We start from the raw sequence: 25,211 nt of genomic DNA on the forward strand, positions 1-25,211 counted from the left end.
CAGGAAGGAATGGTTCACTGGAGAGGGGAGAGAGGAAATGAGAGGAGTCGACTGGGGCGAGTGTGGACCGCAGCCCAGAGTTAGTCTTGGCTGCAGCGCAACTCTTTCTAAAATGTTATTCTCACGCCCTTTCTTTGACCTGGACATGTTGTCTCCTGGTAAATATTTGATGGTCAGCACACTTAACTAATTGCACAGAGTGAACAGGACCCTAATCAAATCTAAGGTGCAAATGGGGCAGTTACATCGTTCAGCGTTTCCATCTGGATCACATTAGCAGAGGGAAACAAGGATTGTGGCATGAGTGTCTCTCTCAAACTTTACACCAAGTTTATTCAGCTACGATTTTTTTTCCCCAAAAACCCCAAGCCCACAGGGGAAATGTGAATGATTAAGTGGTCTTAGGCTGTTCTCACTAGTATAGTGGGAAATTTCTGTTTTTTAACAATTGTTTGAAGATAAAAATATTTGGTTAATGTAAAAATACTTGTTTTGCTGTTTATCTTTAGCAGGACTTCTGTAAACTGGAAAAAATTCAGACTAGATAGCCAGAGGACTTGGGTTGTATATAAGTACTAATGTGCAGGCTGGGCGCCGTGGCTTAAAGTGCTGTAATCCCAGCACTTTGGGAGACCGAGGCGGGTGGATCACCTGAGGTCAGGAGTTTGACACCAACCTGGCCAACATGGCAAAACCCCGTCTCTACTAAAAATACAAAAACTAGCTGGGCGTGGTGGCGGGCACCTGTAATCTCAGCACTTTGGGAGGCCGAGGTGGTGGGCGGATCACCTGAGATCAGGAGTTCGAGAACAACCTGGCCAACATGGCGAAACCCCGAATCTACTAAAAATAGAAAAATTTGCCGGGCGCCGGTAATCCCAGCTACTTGGGAGTCTGAGGCAGGAGAATCGCTTGAACCCTGGAGGCGGTGGTTGCGGTGAGCTGAGATCACATCACTGTACTCCTGGGCGACAGAGCGAGACTGCGTCTCAAAAAACAAAAACAACTACTAACTTGCTGTTTGCTGTGAATCTCGCTTCCTGTCTCCATAGCTGTATGGAGAGAAAATCATTGACGACAGGGGCATATTAGGGGCCAGCATCACTCAGGTAAACCTAATATTCACATAGGTTATGAAGCTCAAATTTACTAGATGTGTGGCTTGAGTGAGTTATATAATATTTAGTTTATCTGAGCCTTACTTTGGTCTCAAATGACAAAGTTATCAGGATTGTTGGGAGGCTAAACTATGTGATATGCATAAATGGCCTAGGTCATAGTAAGTGTTCAATAAGTGATTAATTTCCCAACATTGATTGGGAAAGCAAAGTAATCTGTTTTTGGTAACCTGTGGTCTCCTTTCTTTTCCTTTCCTCTTTCTTTCTTTGCTTATTCTACAAATATTTAATAAGCACCTTCCATGTGCAAGGCCCTGTGTTCATAGGTATACTATGTTCAAAAGAGCTGACTCTGCCTTCACGGAGCTTATAGTTTCTAAGTGATATGGGCAAAAAGTAAGCAGAAAGATAAATAAATACCAATTATAAATGTTGGTGAAGGACAACACAGGTCAGTAAGGGAGAATAAAGAAGAATATTTTAAATTGAGTGCTCTCCTTTCCCCCACTTGGGTTGAGAGGTTTTTGAGAATGAAAACCTGAAGAAGGCCGGGCGCGGTGGCTCAAGCCTGTAATCCCAGCACTTTGGGAGGCCGAGATGGGCGGATCACGAGGTCAGGAGATCGAGACCATCCTGGCTAACCTGGTGAAACCCCGTCTCTACTAAAAAGTACAAAAAACCAGCCGGGCGAGGTGGCGGGCGCCTGTAGTCCCAGCTACTCGGGAGGCTGAGGCAGGAGAATGGCGTAAACCCGGAAGGCGGAGCTTGTAGTGAGCTGAGATCTGGCCACTGCACTCCAGCCTGGGCGACAGAGCGAGACTCCGTCTCAAAAAAAAAAAAAAAGAAAACCTGAAGAAACATTTGAGAAGACTTTCCCAAGTTTGCTCCTATTATCAATAAGTACACCAGAATAAAAATAAAAAGCTGCACTATTCCAAATAGATGTCTGCCTCTTTTGTATTCTTACCGTAAGGCTGTGCACAAACATTTGCTTTTGATTGTTTCTCATGACTGTTTTCGTAAAAAGCAGTTTTAACTAAAGTGTAGCTATTCCTAGGCTTCTCCTACTTGTACTTTTCATTGTGCATTTTGTTGGTGTTATCTAATAACTATGCCATTCTCGTTCTAAATGTTTTCCTGGGTCTCAGGTTCAGTCACTAAGTTGCAATTGACCATTTTTCTCTTTTTATCTTTAATTCCTTTCTCTCTTTTAAGTTATGGAAAAGTCTCATTTGTTAATCAGGAGGACCACCAGGCCACTTTGTTATTGAAGGTTCTGACAAAAACAACACAAAATATTTTACTGAGGAAAAATCATTAGGTTGATTGTTCATCTGTGTAATGAATAGCTAATAATTGTCTGTGATCATAACAGATTCTTGCATCTGCTATGAGTAGCCATCTAAAGGCAAGACTTTGTCAGAAGCATCTGACCCCAACTTCGTGCCTATTCTTTACACTGCAAAGCTATTTGATTTGGTGACATCTAACAAAGGAGTGATAAAAAATGCCCATTCTCTGTAACTCCCCATAAAGCAAGCTTGTCCAACACATGGCGCAGGGAACATTTGAATGCAACCCAACACAAGTTCGTAAACTTTCTTAAAACATTACGAGTTTGTTATTTTTTGTTTGTTTGTTTGTTTTATAGCTGATCAGTTGTCATTAGTGTTAGTGTATTTTATGTGTGGCCCAAGACAGTTCTTCCAGTGTGGCCCAGAGAAGCCAAAAGATTGGACACCCCTACCTTAAAGGATTGTAGTAACAATTGACTGCTTGTATTAAACACTGTGTGATTTGGTAAGGGTCCTACATGATGGTTTTCCTTTTCCTTCTCTGCCAAGCAGTTTATTAGGACTTCACTGCAATTAGAAGTTGGATAATTAAAGATGTTGTATTGGAAGTTTATATAGGTAAAGCACTCATTCTCAAAAGGACACAAATGATAGCTTTCTTCATATACTTGAATATACTCTAGAAAAGGAGAGTATATTCAAGTTTTGTGCCATTCCAAATGGCCAAACTTGGACCAGGGAGTCAAAGTAACAAAAATAGGTTTCAGCTCAATATAAGGAATTGTCTAACAGTAAAGGGGCTTGCACCAGGATTTGTAACCTCCTCTTCCCTGGAGTTATTTAAAAGGGTCCCTATGGCCATTGGTCAGCAGTACCCTCAAATGACTTACGGAGATTGGGAGGGTCAGCAGTGGGAATAGGTTTAAATCTTTTCTAGTCATTTAGTACTAAGATGTTGAGCGGATCAAGGCAGCCTTTCCTGTCCTGGAGAGGCAGTGATGTTCAACAAAAACAGCATTGGACTAAGAGAAAAGAGCCATTCCTTAGCCCCAGTTCTGTCATTTGTTTTGCTTGGTGATGTCAGGCAATTTATCTATAGCTTTTAATCTATGATACTGGGTTAGTACTATCACTTGTCTTACCTTTCTCTCAGGATTGCTACAGGGATCATTAGAAAAATAATAATTATTATTATTTTTATATATTTATTTTGAAACATAGTCTCGCTCTCTTACCCAGGCTGGAGTGCAGTGGCGCGATCTCGGATCACTGCAACCTCCACCTCCCAGGTTCAAGTGATTCTCCTGCCTCAGCCTCCCGAGTAGCTGGGATTTCAGGGGCGCACCACCATGCCTGGCTAATTTTTGTATTTTTAGTAGAGACGGGGTTTCACTTTGTTGGCCAGGTTGGTCTCAAACTCCTGACCTCAAGCAATCCGCCAGTCTCGGCCTCCCAAAGTGCTGGGATTACAGGCGTGAGCCACTGTACCTGGCTACAAAAATAGTTTTAAGAAATAGGGATAAAAATATGAACTAAGAATAAAGCCTGTAATAATTTATGTGGACCTGCAGTTGATCAAAGCCTTAAAAAATTGATTAGAAAGAAATGCATACTTGTTGAAGAATACTGAAACAATAGAGAAGTATATAAGGTACTGTGTAAAAGTGAAAGTCTGTTCCCAGTTTTAGTCCTGTTCGGATGTAGTCACTGTTAACACTTTGATGTGTACATTTCTAGACATCTGTGTATGATGCAGTGTGTATGTAATAAAATACATGTTTTCCCTTCTCATTCAGTAAAGTGGATGTATCAGAACAGAAAGATTAAGCTCATTTTTAAAATGCCTGTGTAATATTATACAGCATTAGCTTGTGGCTAATGTGGATTAGCTTATTTAAGCACTTTCCTATTAATAAACACTTGAGTTGTTTTCGGTTTAGCACTATGCCAAAAAGCCTGCAGTGCAATTCTGGTATTCATGTCTTTATTCCACATCTGTTATCTAGTACCAAACATTGTGCTAGATATTGGAGGTATAGGGTTGAGCAAAATATAGAGTCACAATCTTAATTGAAGCTTGTGATTTGGTGGGAGAAGTGACAGGCATTAATCAAAAGTAATCCTAAGATAGATGCAAAATGATCCCATTTTACATATTGGGAAATTAGGGCTTAGAGGTGAATGACATGCCCAGAGTTACGTAATTAGCACATGCCTCTTCATTGGTTGGATGGGGTCTGTGGGAGGACAATTCAAAGGACAAGTAAATCAAAAGCCCTCCATGTGTATGTGTGATTTTAAAATATACATACTGTATTTTTGGGTGTAATAGAAGCAGTGTGACACCAGATTAGGGTCAGAACAGAAATGAGTGCTGTTTATTGCCACTGATCCTAAACATTGCCTGTTTGAAATATTCTAGGGAGAGTCTCTCCTCGTAAGGTGTGGCCCCTGGAGTATCACATGCCAAAGATGTGGGCTGGTTGGGGTGGATCTCATCTCATCAGCCTGGGCTCTGTAGCAGAGGCTCCTTTTGCTGACTTACTGTGAAAATAGATAGTAATTTAGTCTGTTTTCTTGGCTCCTGATTTAGGCAGAAAGCTGTCAAGTTTAAGATTAGTTATGATTGCATTTATACAGCGGAACAGGATTCTGTGTTTACATACACCTTTATTCACAGTTGTCAAAAATGGGGAAAACCTCCAAATATCTATCAACAGAATATATATAAGCAGATTGTGGCAGATGCATGTAGTGGAATACTACTCTGCTATTTTAAAAAAAAAGAACCACTGATATAAGCAAAGCAGATGAATCTTGGAAACATTAATGTGGAGAGAAAGAAACCAGATACAAAAGAGCGTATTATGTGATTCCATCTATAGAGACCAGAAAAGCACAAGAAAACTTTCTGGAGTGGCGAGAGCAGTGAAGATTATAAGAGTAAATATATTAAAACTCATTAAATTGTACGTTTAAGGCCTGTGCATGACATTGATGTAAATTTTACCTCAGTCGAAAATAAGCCAAAACAAACAAACAAGAAGGCTGGGTGCAGTGGCTCATGACTGTAATCCCAGCACTTTGGGAGGCCAAGGCAGGCAGATCACTTGAGGTCAGGAGTTTGCAATCAGCCTGGCCAACATGGTAAAACCCCATCTCTACTAAAAATACAAAAATTACGCCACCGGGCGTGATGGTGGGCGCCTGTAATCCCAGCTATTTGGGAGGCTGAGGCAGGAGAATCACTTGAACCCAGGAGGCAGAGGTTGCAGTGAGCTGAGATCACACCACTGCACTCCAGCCTGGGCCACAGTAGGGGGAAAAAAAAGGTATTACAGCCAAAGGACTGATGTACCACCTAGATGTTTTAAAGTTCTGTTTTTGTTTGCTTGCCTTTTGTTTTGGGAAAGTTGAAGGAACACTAATTATATTAGTCCTATTTTAAAAGACAACTATTTTACTCTCCAGAAATAAAACAAAAACAAGTTAACATTCTAACAGATATTGAGTATCTTAGCTAACCACAAGTCACAATAATTCTAATTGTCTTTTCATCTTTACCTTTTTGTAAGTCTTTATCTGCAAACTCTAGTCATGACGCTTGAGTTTGTCTCTCTGTGGAGCAGGGGTCACTAACCCCCACATTGGTCCATGGCCTGTTAGGAACTGGGCCGCACAGCAGGAGTTGAAGTGCAGGTGAGTGAGTGAAGCTTCATCTGTATTTACAGCCACTCCCCATCACTCACATTACCACCTGAGTTCTGCCTCCTGTCAGATCAGCTCTGGCATTAGATTCTCATAGGAGTGTGAACCCTATTGTGAACTGCACATGGGAGGGATTTAGGCTGTGTGCTCGTTATGAGAATCTAATGCCTGATGATCTGTCACTGTTACCCATCACCCCCAGATGGGACCATCTAGTTGCAGGAAAACAAGCTTAGGGCTCCCGTTGATTCTACATTATGGTTAGTTGCATAATTATTTCGTTATATATTACAATGTAAAAATAATAGAAATAAAGTGTACAATAAATGTAATGCACTTGAATCATCCCGAAGCCACCCTGATCCCCCACCCCCACCCTGGTCCGTGAAAAAATTGTCTTCCACGAAATCCGTTTCTGGTGCCAAAAAGGTTGGGGACTGCTGCTGTTGAGTAAAGATGATCATTACAAAGTAGATTTTGTATATAAGGTACTGAGCCTGGATACTGATTTTTTTCTAGTTTCAGTTAAAGTTGTAATCCTCATTTAATGGGTTGTGATGCCTGACACTGTAAAATGAATGAGTAAATTTTGCTGTGGGAAAAACCTTTCCAGGTAGCTTGGTATCAGCTGTTAAGGTCTTTGTCCTGTCTCGCCCTGCCCAGAGATGTTGAGCTTTAGGGAATAGTTCCAGATTGGTTCATGTGATTGGTGTGAGTAATTTTAGTGTGAGTGGTGAAGTGCCAGTCATGGGAATAAATGTTATTTCTCAGCCAATGGGTATCAGCAATTAAGGGTAGCCATGAAGTGGGTAGCCACTGAGCAAAGCACTTGGCCAGACATAGAATCTACCATAGATCTGATTTGACCATCTCTGACATTCTGTAGATGATTCTGGTGTTATAGAGGTCACCCTCTTTTATCTTTCTCCAAATTGGGAAATATTCTTTGGTATGTTTCCCAGTGCTATTCAGTGAGTTTATGTTAAATGTATTCCCTCCTCAGTTGATTTGTTTTAAATTTAACATATTTTTTCAAGTGACAAGACAATTTATGGTGTGCTAGGCATTAAGATATTTATAATATTACACCTAGTAGTGCTAGTGAAGGTCTTTACTTTTCCTTTGTGCCTTTTTCAATGCTTTGAAGAACTGTAATCCGTACTATTGTTTACCTTTTATTTTCTCTTCTCTCTTTCACACAACGTAATTTCCTCTATGCTTGGGGATATTCCATATGCTTAGATTACCAAGTTGCTTCCACTTGAAGCTAATAAAGCATGTTTCCTTCTTTTTTTTTTTTTTTTTTTTTTTGAGACGGAGTCTCACTCTGTTGCCAGGCTGGAGTGCAGTGGCACAATCTCGGCTCACTGCAATCTCTACCTCCCGGGTTCAAGCACTTCTCCTGCCTCAGCCTCCTGAGTAGCTGGGATTATAGGTGTGCATCACCACACCCAGCTAATTTTTGTAGTTTTAGTAGAGACGGGATTTTACCATGTTGGCCAGGATGGTCTCAGTCTCCTGACCCCATGATCTGCCTGCCTTGGCCTCCCAAAGTGTTGGGATTACAGGCGTGAGCCACCACGCCCAGGCTAAAACATGTTTCTTAATGTTGAGGCCTGATACAATATAATTTTTTTGTGTGCATTAATTATGTATTTTAGGTACTTAATTTTATGTCTAATACATGACAGCTGAAATTAATTTGTCTTGATTTGCTCTACTATGGGGAATAGTACTATACTTACTGTTTTTAGGGAATAGTACTATACTTACCGTTGGATTAATTATGAAATTTTATAATTGTATTGCCAATACTTGTTTCTACGTAAATTCACGGTTAGAAACAGAGTATTCTCAGAATTCTTCATTCAGGTAAATTCATTCATCTGAAAGAAAGTTGTAATTAATATGAATTCACCCCCAAATGGGCCATTTTCCTTTTAGAGAAATACTATAGGAGGGAGGGGCATAGTTAGACACAAACCCTTGGGGTTGAGAGTGTGGCATTTGTTATTTTAAGCCTCAGGACTCTCCACACCTGCAAAAGTGTCACTGTGAGGTCACAGGCAGGTATACAGTGAATCCTGTATGTCCTCAGAACACCCCGGCTGCCAGCTCACTTCTACCTCAATGACTGGTGCTGTTTTTCACATCTTGACTTTTGTGAAGGGAAGAAATGAAATAAGGAGGGGATAAAGGAATAGCTGACATGCCTAAGATTCCTTTCTTAGATTTTTCTTATCATTCCAGACCAAATAGCAGTTAAATATATTGAATGGGTAAAACAACAATAAAATTCTAAGCCCCTCAACCAACTTAATGGACCCCCCCTTTCAACTAAGGGGAACTCAAAGAAACTTGGAAAATTAATTCAGGCCATGATGGGAAGAGGGGAAGGGGTCAAGACATGCTTCATTATACCCTTCTCCATGCAGAGTCTAGATACAACTGACCAGCAGTAACATTAAAATAGAGATCTTAAGACTAACAAAACAGACTCTGTAGTAATAAGATACCAACTTCCAACCTGACTCTAGTATAGTATCACATGACAGATAGCAGGCCCTGAAGGAAATCAAAGTATTTTTCCCCAAAATATATTTCTTTTGACATATTTGAAATAACCCTGCAAAGCTGTGTTTTGTGGGGTGAAATCTGCATTCTGTAGAGAATCTCCTTCCCTTAGGAGAGGCTGACACCTTTTAAGGTCTGTTAAGAGACATTCACTGGCTATTCTCTCTGAAGCCTGCTACTTGGAGGCTTCATCTACATGACAAGAACCTTGACTTCCACAACTCCCTTACCTAAAGGCAAGCATTTATTTATGCTGTATTCAACTGTTGAGGCAGAGCTGAACTCTTTCAACCAATTGCCAGTCAGGAAATCTTTGAATCCACCTATGATCTGGAAGCCTCCCCCACCTCCCTTCCCTACAAGATGTCCTCCCTTTTCAGGCTAAATCAATGTATACATTACATACAGTGATTTTTGTGTTAGCCTGTAACTTCTGTCTTTCTAAAATGTACAAAACCAAACGGTATCCCAGCCATCTTGGGTACATGTTCCCAGGACTCCCTGAGACTGTGTCATGGGCCATGGTCTTTAACCTTGGCCAAATAAACCTCTAAATTGATTGAGACCTGTCTCAAATTCTTTTTGGTTTACAAATGCAGTAAATAAACATTCCTTTTTTGACTTGTCTGATGTGTGCAAGGCACTGTCCATGAAGGTAATTAGCATTAGGATTCTTCAGTTGCTAACTTAAACAGAAAGGGAATTTATTGGAAAGATACTGAGCTACTCTCTTGAAACTTACAAAAGGCATTTATTTGTTTTGGTTGGTTTTTTATTTTAATTTATTATTAGTAGTAGTAGTATTATTTTGAAACAGAGTCTTGCTCTGTCACCCAGGCTAGAGTGCAGTGGTGCGATCTTGGCTCACTGCAATCTCTGCCTCCCAGGTTCAAGCGATTCTCCTACCCCAGCCTCCCGAGTAGCTGGGATTAGAGGTGCCCGCCACCGCTTCTGGCTAATTTTGGTATTTTTAGTAGAGACAGGGTTTCACCATCTTGGCCAGGCTGGTCTCAAACTCCTGACCTTGTAATCCACCTGCTTTGGCCTCCCAAAGTGCTGGGATTACAGGCATGAGCCACCGTGCCTGGCTGGTTGGTGTTTTAATGTCCTAGATTCCCAGATCATTTATTATTACTTTTCCCTATTTGGTTTTGTACATACCCTAACCTGATGCAATCTTCCAGCCTTTCAGTACTCCCTCCCCTAATGCTTCCACTTTACCTTCTACAATTTATAGTCTGTTGTCATGAAATAGAGACATAGAGTTGAATATAAAATGTCTTTTACTTTCTTGCCCTACCTGACTGTTCCTGGGAACACTGTTTCCCTGTAATCCTCTTAAGTGATGATGTATTTTCACTCCACACCTTTACCACTCCTCTCCCATGTAGAACCCTTTCTCTCATTTGCTCTGTTTGTTTCTCCCTACTCAAAAACTATAGCTCCTCTGAAATAAATGCTGTTAGACTACTATACCCTCTAGATCTGTACTAACCTCCTAGTTACACCTCTTCATTAGTACCTGGGCTTACTACCTTTCCACAGTTCCTATCATCATGCTTAGTAATTGCTACATACACATGGATAATCTGTCCAATATCTGACATCTCAGCTTTTAGACTCCCCACCTCAGAAGTGTACCCTCATGGTCAAACCACAAACTTGCTCCTCACTGGTAACTGCTGTACTTATAAAATTTTTGAAAGACTGGGCCGGGCATCGTGGCTCACACCTGTAATCCCAGCACTTTGGGAGGCCGAGGCGGGCGGATCACGAGGTCAAGAGTTTGAGACCAGCCTGGCCAACATAGTGAAACTCCCGTCTCTACTAAAGATACAAAAAGTTAGCTGGGCGTGGTGGTGCGTGCCTGTAATCCCAGCTACTCGGGAGGCTGGGGTAGGAGAATCGCTTGAACCTGGGAGGTGGAGGTTGTAGTGAGCTGAGATCGTGCCACTGCACTTCAGCCTGGGCAACAGTGCGAGACTCCATCTCAAAAAAAAAAAAAAAAAAGACTGACCGCCATCCATCTGGTTTCCATATCCTTGAGGTAATATTTATTATCGCCATTGGATAGTCCTGTCCATTAACCCTTCTACTTTTCACTGTTCATTCATGTTTTGGTTTCCCTGCTTTTCTATTTTATTTTTATTTTTTTGAGACAGAGTCTCTCCCTGTTGCCAGGCAACTTCCACCTCCTGGGTTCAAGTGATTCTCCTGCCTCAGCCTCCCAAGTAGCTGGGATTACAGGCATGTGCCACCATCCCTGGCTAATTTTATATTTTTAGTAGAGACAGGGTTTCTCCATGTTGGTCAGGCTGGTCTTGAACTCCCGACCTTGTGTGATCCACCCACCTCAGCCTCCCAAAGTGCTGGGATTACAGGCGTGAGCCACAGTGCCCAGCCCTTCCCTGCTTTTCTAGTTTGGGGTCTGTGTTTCATCAGTATAACTGCTTTTTGCATATACCCCTAGTCCATCTTTCCCACTGTGGTACTCACCTGACAAAATCCTAACCCTGCTTAGATTCAGCTTTTTATTAAACCACCACCACAGGCCGGGCGCGGTGGCTCAAGCCTGTAGTCCCAGCACTTTGGGAGGCCGAGACGGGCGGATCACGAGGTCAGGAGATCGAGACCATCCTGGCTAACACGGTGAAACCCCGTCTCTACTAAAAAAATACAAAAAACTAGCCGGGCGAGGTGGCAGGCGCCTGTAGTCCCAACTGCTCGGGAGGCTGAGGCAGGAGAATGGCGTAAACCCGGGAGGCGGAGCTTGCAGTGAGCTGAGATCCGGCCACTGCACTCCAGCCTGGGCGGTAGAGCGAGACTCCGTCTCAAAAAAAAAAAAAAAAAAAAAAAAAAAAAAAAAAAAAAAAAAAAAACCACCACCACATCTATCAAACTATCAATGTCTGTACCCATATATTCTATTTTACTATCACATTAGATGAAATGCATGTCTGTCCCTGAGGCTAGTCACTCCACAAAACCCTGGAACCCATCTTCTCTTGCCTACCTAAAGATTTAAGGTGTAAATTTCCTTTGTTGTTCATGCTTTCTTGCATCCTCAATCTTTCCATCTCTAATGGGTTACTACAGTTTCTATTAAAACACTCCCTAGATAGAACAAACGTTAACCTTTAAATCATGACCTTTGGGGACAGATACAGGTACCCAGATGACCAGGTTCTTTTCAGAAATAGTATTAGTGGATGTGAAAAAGCATTCCAAAAGATCCTCTTAGCTATTTAAATACACAAAGCAACTTCAGATAATCCTTCTTTGGGCTGAAAGAAATCAGTGTGATTTGATTTTCTAACAGTGATTAATTTGGTCCCTGTAGGATTTTTTGGCTTCTAAAAATATCAAGTGAACTTGGACTTTCCCATAGCTTTGGAGTTGATTTTCTCAACCTTAGTTCTAATTCCTTTCCAATTTATCTGCTTATTCATGAGGTAGAATGACATTTTTAGAACTTTATGGCAAACATTTTCTTTGATATTTTCTCAGATATATTTTTAGTTGGAAGAGTTGGAGTTACATTCTAAAAAATTAATAACTCAAATTGTCCTTTTGTAACTAACTTATGTGATGCATTTTCTGTTTTGCTTTTGTTTTTGCAGAGTCATATGTCATAAAGAAGTATTTCTTCTTGTAGTTGATGGAGTTACATATATGTAATAATTTTCAAATGATGGTCCATCAGTGGTAGCATTCAATTACAACTTTACACTAATCAGACCCAGTTTTGGAGGTCAGCTGATATTGTAGGCCATTCTCAGCATCATGGATATGAAATGCCAAGCTAAGCTAGGGATTATGTTAAATGCTTTGTTGTCCTGAGAATATTTATATAGGTAGCTTACACCAGGTGTCTGTCTTGTTTATTTTTAAATGACTCATGCCACTGAAGTCATCAATTTGAGTAATATATTTGACATCATGGTATATACTTATATATGTGAATGTTCAGTATACCATCATTAGTCTTTATCATAAGACACTATAGTAATAGGATGTCACATTTCCCATAAACTTGAATGACATAATAATGCTAAATCTGGTTTTCAGTAAAACTAGAATAGTCATGTGCGGTAAGTTGTCATCTATTATTGATATAAAATAATATTGTGGTTACTTTTACATATGTAACACTATTGCTTGAATTTAAACTCACCAATACAGAACAGAGCAGTTCTTTGACCCTCATATGATGATTCAATGTCAGTTAGTCCTTAGTATATTAAAAAAAATTCCTGGCTTACTGTGGTAGTTAATTCTAATTTTAATGTGTCTCTAGGGACACATTTATTAAGGTCTTTTTTTCACTGCCTAGTAAGAAAAGTCAGTCAAATTTAACTAAGGTATTTTTCTAATTCAAAATGGCTGACTGAACAGATACTTAAAATTTTCCTTTACCTGGCTGGGCACAGTGGCTCAAACCTGTAATCCCAGCACTCTGGGAGACCAAAGTGGGTGGATCACTTGAGGTCAGAAGTTCAAGACCAGCCTGATCAACATGGTGAAACCCCGTCGCTACTAAAAATACAAAATTAGCCGTGCATGTTGGTACACGCCTATAATCCCAGCTACTTGGGAGGCTAAGGCAGGAGTTTTCTTTTTCCCCCAATCTCAGTGAAAAGAAAAAGAAAGAAAAAAAAAAAAACGATGATACCAAAAAACTGAAAAAGGTTATGTCGGCAGAAAGCAGCATTAAGGAGAGCAGGACAGAGACAGGTCCCTTCTCTGAAGCTGGAGGAAACAGTGGACTCTCTTGTCCAATGAGACTGTCTTGGGAAAAAATATAAGGAGGCAAAATTCGAAGAAAAGGAACATACACCTGAAGGAAACTGTTTTAATCAATCCGTGGCTTCTGATAAAGGCCAGATTATAAGAAATGAACAAGCTGGTTTTTTATATATCTGAATGTAGCGAACCTTGTAACACATACATTGAGCAGTTAAAACCAAAAGTAAAATAAGTCCTACCTTTATTTTAAAAATTAAGGAAACTAAAGATATAAAGTAGAGAGGATTAGATTTATACAACTACACAGTATATGAATTTGCAATATAATATGGGTGGAAGTTAAGGTTTTTTCAGTAAAACTCTAGAATAATGCCAAGACAGTCAGAAGAATAACTTTCTAAAGTGGAGAAATGCCATGAAAGAGAAAAGCAGAGCAGTATACCTTATCCCTGTTGGTCTTAGAGCTTAACAAAGAAGCCCTTGTGCTTAGAGGCAAAATGCTCCCTGTGTATACTAAAGCAAAGCCATAGCTGTTAATTTTTCATCTATCAACAGAGCCAAGGATTGTATAATTAATATCTGAATTCACTTCCAAAGCAATGGTGATTCCCAATTCTGCTTTAGTAATGCATTCTATGGCTACAACTCTTTAATCACTAGCAGTACTGTCCAACAGACCTTTCTGTGATAGAAATATGCCAGATAATTGCTATCCATTTTGGTAGCCAGTAACCACATGTCCCTATTGAGCACTTGAAATACAACCAACACAACTGGGGAATTTTAATTTTATTTAATGTTAGTTCGCAAATGTGAATACTGGTTACCATATTGGATAATATAGATTTAGGCCCTCATTTATAAATATGAGCTAAGCAGACTAAACTTTTTAGGAAAATAGAAACCATGAAGCACATGCTAGAAACCCTCCCCCGCCCAGTTAACAGAGGTTATCTAAGTCACAGAAGAATACTTTTAAAAACTGCAATTGCAACCTCAAGTATCCTAAATTATATCCTTAATGATTCAAATAGCTTTCGAAGTCCAAAAACCAGCAAACACTGCTGTTGGAAAAAAAAAAAAACAAGAATCCTATAACATTGCTTAGAAACTACCACTGTGGTTGCAGAAATGTAAACATCTTAATAGGATGGCTGAATAGGACAAGGTTAAAGACTAAATTAGCGATTTGGGAGATCAAGCCAATGGGCTTGTCTAAAACCTAGTCAAAAAGGTCAAAGTGATAAAACTTATGAAATAAAATGTGATATTTGGAAGCTCAAGCTAAGAAAGCCACTCTGTCTAAAGGAAATACAGAAGCCAAGGTAGGTAAGAAAGAAATGATAAAAAGAAAAAAAAACCTCCAAAGTTAAGGAAAATCTTAGGCCTTCAAGTAGAAGGGTTCTATCAAGCGCTTTCTAGGAATATTGTGGGAAAAAGATGTTACCTAGGCATATCATGGTGAGGTTGGTAAACTCCAGTGGTACAGAGAAATTGCTACCAGCTTTCAGAGGGACAAAAGAGGTTAACTATAAAGCAACTGAGGGTAGGCATCAGACTTCTCATCTATTATCATAAAAAGTAGGGCAAGTTCTACAAAATACGGTAACAGAGTATTTTGAATTTAGAATTTCTTACAGAGCTAAGCTATGGCTCACTCATATATCAGGACAAAAAATCATCCAGGCTGAAAGTTTGTCAAAAAAAAAAAAAAAAAAAGTATACATTTAGGGATGTACTCCAGAATATAAAAAGATGCGAGAGAAGAAACTAATGAACCAAGAACTTAGTAAAACTGGGTTAACTTTGAAAATGATTGACAATATGGTGGTGAAATTTAATGCTGTTGTTATATAGAATTATACAAATAGAAAGGGTATCTTTCAGAAGAAAAAAAAATGTAAACTCATAGTTCCAGGTTTCACCCAAACCTAGGGATTAAAAATAAATGCGAGCTAACGAGCTTGTCTTGTTTGGGTGGCGGAGAAGCCATAAATGAAAAATCAGTATTGCTATCAAAATTTTAAAGTCTGAGTGCCTATCATTCTGGCCTTTGTAGTGTTAATACTCTAGCTGGGAGATAAGACCAGTGTACAAGAAGCATAGTAAGCAATCTAGTAATGTTACTAAGACCTTCTTATAATAAAAAGCTTAAAATTAAAAATAGCTGATAAGTTCCTGAAGTAGATTTTTAGTTTGTTAGTAAAGTGATATTTGCACTGTAGTAGTATTTATGTAATATAGCATTAAAAACATGGGATTTCTCCTCTTTGTAAAAAACAGTGACCTGGATTACTTTATTGTCTATCCTTTATCAAGTTACATGCATTTCATGGCCAGGCACAGTGGCTCATACCTGTAATCCCAACACTTTGGGTGGCCAAGGTGGGCAGATCACTTGAGGGTAGGAGTTCAAGATCAGCCTGGCCAACATGATGAAACTCCGACTCTAACTAAAAATACAAAAATTAGTAGAGCGTGGTGGTTGTGATCCTGTGATCCTGTGATCACAGCTACTTGGGAGGCTGAGGCAGGACACTCGCTTGAACCCAGGAGGCAGAGGTTGCAGTGAATTGAGATTCTGCCACTGTACTCCAGCCTGGGCAACAGAGTGAGGCTCTGTCTCAAAAGAAAAAGCAATGGCTTATGTGACTATCTGCAGGAGCCATCAATTAGCCCTGGCTCAATGCAGATTTTTCTGAAAGCCCACTTTGAGAAATCAGTTAGTTAATTTCTTATTTGAAACACTATTTTAACTCTAAGAATATATTGCTTGCTGTTCAGATTTATAGCATGCACTGTGAGGAAGGGAGTATGCATTATGAATCTTCTGAATCTTTGAGATGCTTAGCATAGTGCGGAGTACATACTAGCTCATATTTTTTTGGATTGTTCCTGTAGACAACAAAGAGATGGTCATGATACAGACTATGCTTAATTCTAACCTGTGACACATTTTACAGTTTAATATGTTGGAAGGTGTCCTAAACCTGGAGTCAGGGCCACACCAGGAGTAGACTCTTCACATGGCTACTGAGTCACTCTTTATATAACCTTGGGTGAGTTATAACAACTCTCTTTAAGTTAGAATATCAATAAATAACAGTACCACTTATTTTCCTTCACCCAAGGATGATTTGAGAATAAAATGAAAAGAATTATAGGACAAATTCAGATAGAGCAAAACTATATAAATAAAATGTAGTATTTTATTACAAGTAATTTGCCTTCTTCATTGAGAATGTTTATTAATTTTATCCCTTAGATTTTTATATTCTTGTCATCAAAATTCTCTTCCTGCTGTTTCTTTTTTTAAGAGAGTGAGAAAATGCTCTCAACTGAAGTTAGGCAAGTCACATGTGAATACTGAGCATTAAAACAAATGAATCATGGTACAATCTAATTTCTTCCTGATGTGAGTTGACTCCTGAATTCATTATTATCATAAATAGGTTATGCTTGTGACATATTAATATGACCAGAGCAAGGCAACTATCTTTGAGGAAGTTAGTTAGTTTTAAGATGGTAATTGTCCTCTTACACCTGCCCCAAGTAAATGTCTTATGAAGTAGATTTTTTAAAAGATAAAATCATTTGGTTTGTGGACATTACCAATGATTATAATTGAAAGACTTAACTCCATACATCCCTATTAGGAAATAAATCTCATTCTTCCTTTTTGTTTAATATATGTTAAACAATAGTCCATCAGTGGTTTGTCTCTTTTAAGATCACTAACTTGGGGCATACCATACCAGTTGGACAAGATCTCAAATAGTGACTAACTTTTAATGAGTGCTTATAAAAACATGTGTGTTGCCTCATGACACTACACAATTGCTGCTTTAGTGGTGCTTTTTGCATTCCAGTCGAATTGTACATAGGTTGGCCCATGTTGCTCACCATTTAGTTAGATCTTCATTGTTTAGATCTCAGTATATTGAAAATCTGGGAACAGCATCATAGAAAACTATATCCTCCTCTCTTGAAACATTGCTTAGCAAAAATTAGTGCTGTTCTCTAAATGAACTTTTCCAACTTTGAAGTTTTGTGACTTTTACATAATGTATAATACTCTAACGTTACTCTAGGCTAGGAACAAGCCAGCACGTTTGGCCCTATTTACAAAGCAGTTAATATACCAGTGTTAGAATAAGTCACAACACTATACCAATAAAAATGTGTGCTCTGCCAAGTAGTATATGTGTTTTATTTTAATATTTAGAAGATCTGAAAAGCTATAGGAACACATGTTCCACTTGTAACTTAATAGCATGCCTTAAATTTAAAGATCTTTTTATGGATTCTGCCTCTGCTGCTTCTGATTAATTTTGTGACCTCAAGCAAATCTCTTAATTCTTTGAGCCTTGGGTTTCTCATCTGCAAAACGAGGATAATTATACCTACTCCTAGCCACAGGAATGTTGTAAAAATAGCAGGGAGAATTTTTATAAAGAATTAGACATGTGGTTTATAGATTTATGGTAGCAGTCTTTTGAATAAAAATTATTTAGTTGGCTAATATTTTTATAATAAAAACCAAAAGACTTATTTTATAGTAAACTTTGTAGATAAATGATTTTTCCTTAAGAATGCTTTTGTCTAGACACCTGACCAAAGTACAGCCATGTTCCATGCACATAAAATCACTCAGACTTGAGTAAGCAAAAGAACATTCACCAGAAACATAAACAACCAAGCAGGGAGCTAAATGGTAAGGATACTAGAAGATCTGAGAAGATAGAAACTCATGCATATAGCTATATTTCCTTTAATTTTCATGTGGATATTCTCTGTTGGAAGATACTGTTCCAGGTTCTCTCTTCCCTGTTTTTCCCCAAAATACTTGTTACTCTCCTATTATTTATGATATACCACTTTCTGTATATGATGATGAAGGTATGGCCATGTGGACAGTAAAGACAGAAACAGGCCAGGTATGTTGGCTCACACCTGTAATCCCAACACTTTGGGAGGCTGAGGCGAGAGGATTGCTTGAGCCCCAGGGGTTGGAGGCCAGCCTGGGCAACATAGTGACATGGTGAGACTCTGTCTGTACCAAAAAAAAAAAAAAAAGCTAGGCATGGTGGCACATGCCTGTGGTCCCAGCTACTAGGGAGACTGAGGTGAGAGGATCACTTGAGCCTGAGAGGTTGAGGCTACAATGAGCCATGATCCCACCACTGCACTCTATCTAGGTGACAGAGCAAGACTCTGTCTCAAAAAAAAAAAGAAGACACAAACAAAGGTTGACAATCACTGATCTAGAAATTACCTACATTTCCTAGCATGTTCCTAATTTTAGATTCACTGGCAAATTTGGTCTGACCTTTGAACTTACAACTAAGGCAGAGGTAAGACAATGGAAAGAGTGAGAAAGAAGGAATGGTCTCCCAGCCTTCATGGTGTTTAGATTTGGCTTAAATTTCAGGAATAGGAATAAAGGCCAGAAACTATTGATATAAACTTTATTTTTCTGACCATGGAGGAAGTCAATCCAGGAAACAGATGATTTCTATACAGTGCGGTACCCATGTCAACCCCCGTCTGAATTAAGGGACTTTAGTCATACAGAGTGAGAATCTGGAAAAAATTACATCTGGGGGTGATGCCTTTTGATACATGATTTTGGAAAAGCTTCTTAAATGATAGCTCTTCTGGATTCCTGACTTATGCCTCTACCATATCTTTTCCTGTCAGTTCAGAGATTGTTCTGGAGACTGTTTCTGCATATGCTAGACTAATGTATCAGATATCTGAAACAATCTCCAGAATGTTTAGTCTGTAAACACTGTATGTTTCAAAGCTTTCTTTAAGTCACTTGTTTGGAGCTCAAAATTAATCACCCCAAAGAATCAATGCTTTGAATGGTGAAACTAAAAATCAGTCTAAGATTTAGTTTCCAAAAGAGAGGCAGTATGGAATAGTGGGGCAAATGATTAAATTTAGAGTCAGAGGCATGGTCTTGAGCCCTGGTTGTAATATTTGGTAGATGTGGGATCTTGGACAGATTATTAAACCTGCCTGGATTTGTTTCTTCCTATATAAGATAGGAATAGTACTATTGATCCCTCAAGATAGTTGTAAGGAAATGATTTAATTAATTGTAAAAATTGATTTTTAAGCAGAAGGTACTATACACTTGTCAGTGATTTATTTTTTCTCAGCTACACTAACCAGTGTTGTTTAAACTATAAGAATCATAACTTTCTCAGGAAAAGTACATCATGTCCTTAATAGTATTCCCAGTAGCAGAGGTGAGGTAGGGAACACATTCCTCTAGAAATGTCAGTTTGCTTTAGCTGCCTAGGGCAGTGGTTCTTAGACTTTGGTGTGCTTAAGGATCATCTGGAAAGCTTGTTTAAAATGCAGAATCCCAGGTGCCAGACATTCTTAATATATCTTAGGGTTGAGTCCAGGAATGATCATTCTTAACAAGCCTCATCTGTGATTCTGATAGATGTGCTTGCTCCTCAAATCATACATGAAACTATTCTAGTAATTGCCTTCTCCTGTATTTGTTGCTCAGATCTGATACTCCAGTCTACGTGAGTAGCTTTCCAAGGAGCGCACACACTCAGTTTGTACACGTAGGTCTACCTTACCTTGAGAAGTGGTCGGGGGAGGAAGAGATTATTTTCACAGAAGCTCATTCTGTCTGAACTCTTTCTTGGCATTAATCATACCTTACTTGCTCTAGTGCACTCCCCATCCCTTAACCGTAGGTTGTCAAAGTATTGTCTACACAACAGAAACTCCTGAGTTACAAAACCACAGTCTCAGAATGTAGGGCCTAGAAATCTGATTTTTTATATACTCTTCAGTAGGGCCTTATAGACACTACAGATTGAGAACTGGCTTAATAGTTGCTCTTCTACAGAGTCATGACTTTGCCTCAGCTCTGTACTAGGCATTTTGTGTGTAACCATTTATTGAATCTAGATCATTCCATCTTTATGAGACAGTCTACAATAATAAAAAACAAAACAAACAAAAAAAGCAAACCCTGGGGAAAGGAGAGAATCTAACGTCCAGAGTTACTATGTTATTTGATTCAAATATTCGGTTTTCAAGAAAAAAAATCATAAGGCATAAAAGAAACGGAAAATATGGCTCATTCAAAGGAAAAAAGTAAATCAACAGAAACCGCCCCTGAAAAAGAACTGATGGTGGATCTATTAAAGACTTTGAAACAGCTGTCCAAAAGATACTTAAAGAACTAAAGAAAGATGTGGAGTCAAGAAAATGATATATGAATAAAATATAAATATCAATAAAGAAAAATCCTAAAAAGAAACCAAAAAGAAATTCCGGAGCTGAAAGTAGAGTAACTAAAGTGAAACATTTACTAGAGGGATTCAAAGGCACTTTTCAGCAGGCAGAAGAAAGTATTCGTATACTTGAAGATAGGACAATGGAAATTGTCAAGTATGAGAAACATAAAAGAGAAGATTGGAAAAAAGTGAACAGAGTCTAAAGAATCTGTGGGATACCGTTAAGTGGAGCAACTTACATATCGTGGGGATTCCAGGAGAAGAAGAGAGAAAGTGGCAGAATATTTGAAGAAATAATGCCTGAAAACTTCCCAAACTTGATGAAAAACGTGAATATAAACATCCAAGAAGCTCAAAGAACTCCAAGTTAGGTGAATTTAGAGACCCACATTGAGATACATTATAATCAAACTGTTAAAAACCAAAGACAAAGAATTTTGAAGGCAGCAAGAGAGAAGTGACTCATCATTTACAATAACCCCCCATTATCTGCAGGAGGAAATGTTCCAGCTTTTTCCTGCTTCACAATTTTACAGATAGATTTATTCTTACCATGGATCTTAGCAACCTCATACAAAATTTGTTTTTTCTAAGTTGAGAACTTTCACCTTTTCACTTAAAGGAACCACTCCACAGCTTCTCTTTGACATATCTGAATAGCTAGACTGCCCTTGGGCTTTGGGGCCATGTTACGTGTAATAGTAACTTAACACATAGCCAAGGAAGTTATATTCAGGAGATATTTTGTCCCCTGTAGAAACTAACAATAACATCATAACATACGTCTTTGAGTTGCTTTTCAGAAACTTGGACTCACACTAGATGGATGTGCTGGCGCATAGACCTCAGATAAGGGGGAACTGAGAACTAAACTCTAACTGCTATTGGTTGTTCTAATTTTCTTTCTGAGGAACCTTCAGAAGAAGGTCATGCCCATAAGCCAGAGCTGACTTTTTTTTTTCTGATCCCAAATTTTTAGACAAAGTTTCACCTCCTTAACCAATCACCAACCAGAAAATATTTGAATCCACCTATGACCTGTGTGCTCCCACTTCAAGATGTCCCTCCTTTTTAGGTCAAGCCAATGTATAGTCTCCATGTATTGATTTATGACTTTGCTTGTCACCCGCCTTTAAAAACCATTACCTGGACTGGGCACGGTGGCTCATGCCTGTAATCCCAGCACTTTGAGGGGCAAAGGTGGGCAGATCACCTGAGGTCAGGAGTTTGAGAACAGCCTGGCCAACGTGATGAAAGCTTGTCTCTACTAAAAATACAAAAATTAGACGGGTGTTGTGGCAGGCACCTGTAATCCCAGCTGCTTGGGAGGCTGAGGCATGAGAATCACTTGAACTGCACTCCAGCCTGGGCAACAGAGCATGACACTGTCTCAAAACAAATAAACAAAACAAACACTGTCTCAAAACAAACAAACAAAAAAACCCTTACCTGTAAGCCATCTGGGAATTCAGGCACGAGCTGCCCAGTTCTCTTTGATTGGCACCTTGCAATAAATGCCTCACTTTCTCTTTCTGCTGTCAGTATTTGGCTTTGCTGAAAATTTAAACATGTTTTTCCATCAAAAGACACCAACCAAGTAGAAAGGCAACTCATAGAGTGGGAGAAAATGTGTGCAAACCATATATCTGATAAGGGATTAATAGCCAGAATATATGGTCGAGGACGGTGGCTCACATCTGTAATCCCAGCACTTTGGGAGGCCGAGGCAGGTGGATCACTTGAGCCAAGGAGTTTGAGACCAACCTGGGCAATGCAGCAAAACCCTGTCTCTACTAAAAAATACAAAAGTTAGCCAAGTGTGGTGCCGTGTGCCTGTAGTCCCAGCTACCCAGGAGACTGAGGTAGGAGGATTGCTTGAGCCTGGGAGGCAGAGTATGCAGTGAGCCAAGATGGTGCCATTGCACTCCAGCCTGGGCAACAGAGCAAGACCCTGTCTCAGGAAAAAAAAAGAAAAGCCAGAATATATAATGCTATAACTATTACTCAACAACAAAAGAAACAACCCAATTCAAAAATGGGCAGAGGACCTAAGTAGACATTTCTCCAAAGATATACGAATGGTCAATAAGCACACAAAAGCATGCTTGTCACTAATCACTGGGGAACTACAGATGAAAACTACAAGATACCACTGCATACTCATTAGGATGACTATTATTTAAAAACAAACAAACAGAAATTAACATGTTGTGAGGCTGTTGCAAAATTTGAACCTTTGTTTGTTAATCTTCATGGGAATATGAAATGGTACAGCTGCTCTGGATAACAGCATGGTGGCTCCTCAAAAACTTAAAAACAAAATCATTATATGATCCTACAATTTCGCTTCTCGCTATATGCCCAAAAGAATTGAAAGCAGGGTTTTAGAGATATTTGTACATCCATGTTCATAGCAGCATTATTTACAATAACTAAAACCTAGAAACAACTGAAGTATCCATCTAGGAAAGAGTAGATAAGCAAAATATGTTATATACATACAATGTAATATTAGCCTTAAAAAGAAAGGAAATTCTGACATATTCTACAGCATCAAGGACATTATACTAAGTGAAATAAGCCAGTCGCAAAAAGACAAATGTTAGCCAGGCGCAGTGGCTCACACCTATAATCCTATACTTTGGGATACTGAGACAAGAAGATCACTTGAGGCCAGCAGTTTGAGATCAGCCAGGACAACACAGTGAGACCCTGCTCCCTCCCCCCAAAAAAGACAAATACTCTATAATTCCACTTACATGAGATACTTAAAGTGATAAAATTATAGAGACAGAAAATGACATGATTGTTGCCAGGGGCTAGGAAGAAGGGAAAATGAGAGTTATGACTTTCAGATTTGGAAGATGAAAAGAGTTCTAGACATGGATGGTGGTGATGGTTGTACAATATGAATGTTTTTAATACCACTGAACTATACACATAAAAATCGTTCAGTTGGTGAATTTTATGCTATGTGTATTTACCAGTGGAAAAACATGGAAGCAAAATAACTCTTGGCTGTTTGGTCTCACTCGCTCCATCTTTACTCTGTAACCCATCTTCTGTGTGAGAGGCCACTTCAGTAATACAGATTATATAAGGAAGTAAAGAGATACAAAGGTGAAAGGAGAGGAAGAAGTAAAAAAAGTGACCTAAGATTTTTTTTTTTTATCTAAAGATTTTTAAAGATGAGGTTTGGTACACAAGAGGAACAGATTGTATTGCTAATTGAGTGATTGCCGTTTAGTCTTTGAATTTGAGGTGTCTCAAGGATCTCTGTGAGGAGAAAAATGGGTATCTTGCCTGCAATCTGAGACATCAGAACTTCCAGAGAGACATGAGTTAGCACTAGGGACATAGTTTTGGATGTAGTCTTCGTTGAGCTCATTGCTGAGGCTGTAGTTACGCATTCAGTTGACCTGGAGAGAATAGTGTGAAAAGAAGGGACTGAACAGGGTTGAGAGAGAAAGTTGATGACTAAAAGAAGGAGTTGTATTGGCAAGATCTTGAGGAGCAAATGGGATTGAAAGTACTATTCTACTTGTAGAGAGAGTCTTTTTTTCAGGAAAGACATATTATTTCTGGATAAAACCATTGGCATTCAAAATTTTGAGGAAGGAAAGGTGTGCTTCCCATATTACTGCTGCAACAATATAGCTATTTGTTTCCATTTACATGAGTTTTTCTTGGGTTATTATTTACTACGAGCATCTCATAGTTAATAATGAAGATAGGTCAAAGATAATTTAAAAACATTGCACTGTAGGTCCTTTCTTAAAAATATTTTCTAATGTTCATAACACACCCTCCTGAATTGGAATGGAATGGAGAAAATTAAAAATCTTCATACTGGAGTCTTTGTTCAAGCTTTTTTTTTTTTCTTTTTTTTTTTCTTTTTTTGAGACAGGGTCTTACTCTGTCACCAGTGGTATGATCACAGTTTACTGCAGCCTTGACCTCCCTGGCTCAAGCAATCCTCCCACCTCAGCTTCCAGAGTAGCTGGGACCACAGGTGTGCACCACCTTGCCTGGCTAATTTTCATTTTTTTGTAGAAATAGGATCTCCCTGTGTTGCCCAGGCTGGTCTCAAACTCCTGGACTCAAGTGATCCTCCCATCTCAACTTCCCAAAGTGTTGGGATTATAGCCCTGAGCCACCTTACCCGGCCTGTTGAAACTTTCAAAGTTGTGATAGATTTATCAGTGCAGTGTTTGTTAGAATGCTTCACAAATATTTATTTGTTAAAATACAATGCCAACCTATTTTAATTTCCTTAAAAGTAAGTGAGAAAAATATACTTGGGAAAATAAAGTTGCTTAAATAGGTTTTCTCAACTGCCAGAAAAAGGTACTGCCACAGCATGTTTCGGCCTGTAGGTAGGTGTGGCTCCACTTTGTGTATGCATTAGGTTTGTCAGTGAAAATCTAGGTAGTTTGCTTGGTTGCTGAAATAAATCAGTGGTTAGTTTGTACACAGACCCTGTCTGCATAATTGCA

General features: G+C 39.1%; 1 protein-coding gene across 3 annotated transcripts in view; it reads left to right on the forward strand.

The window, feature by feature from the left end:
* Positions 1 to 25,211, forward strand: part of C15H9orf85 (chromosome 15 C9orf85 homolog) — an 867,064-nt gene that overhangs the window by 801,111 nt on the left and 40,742 nt on the right. The gene's annotated exons all lie outside the window — the stretch shown is intronic.

This window comes from Macaca thibetana, chromosome 15 (genome assembly GCF_024542745.1).
Source record: "Macaca thibetana thibetana isolate TM-01 chromosome 15, ASM2454274v1, whole genome shotgun sequence".
Classification (NCBI taxonomy): Eukaryota; Metazoa; Chordata; class Mammalia; order Primates; family Cercopithecidae; genus Macaca; species Macaca thibetana.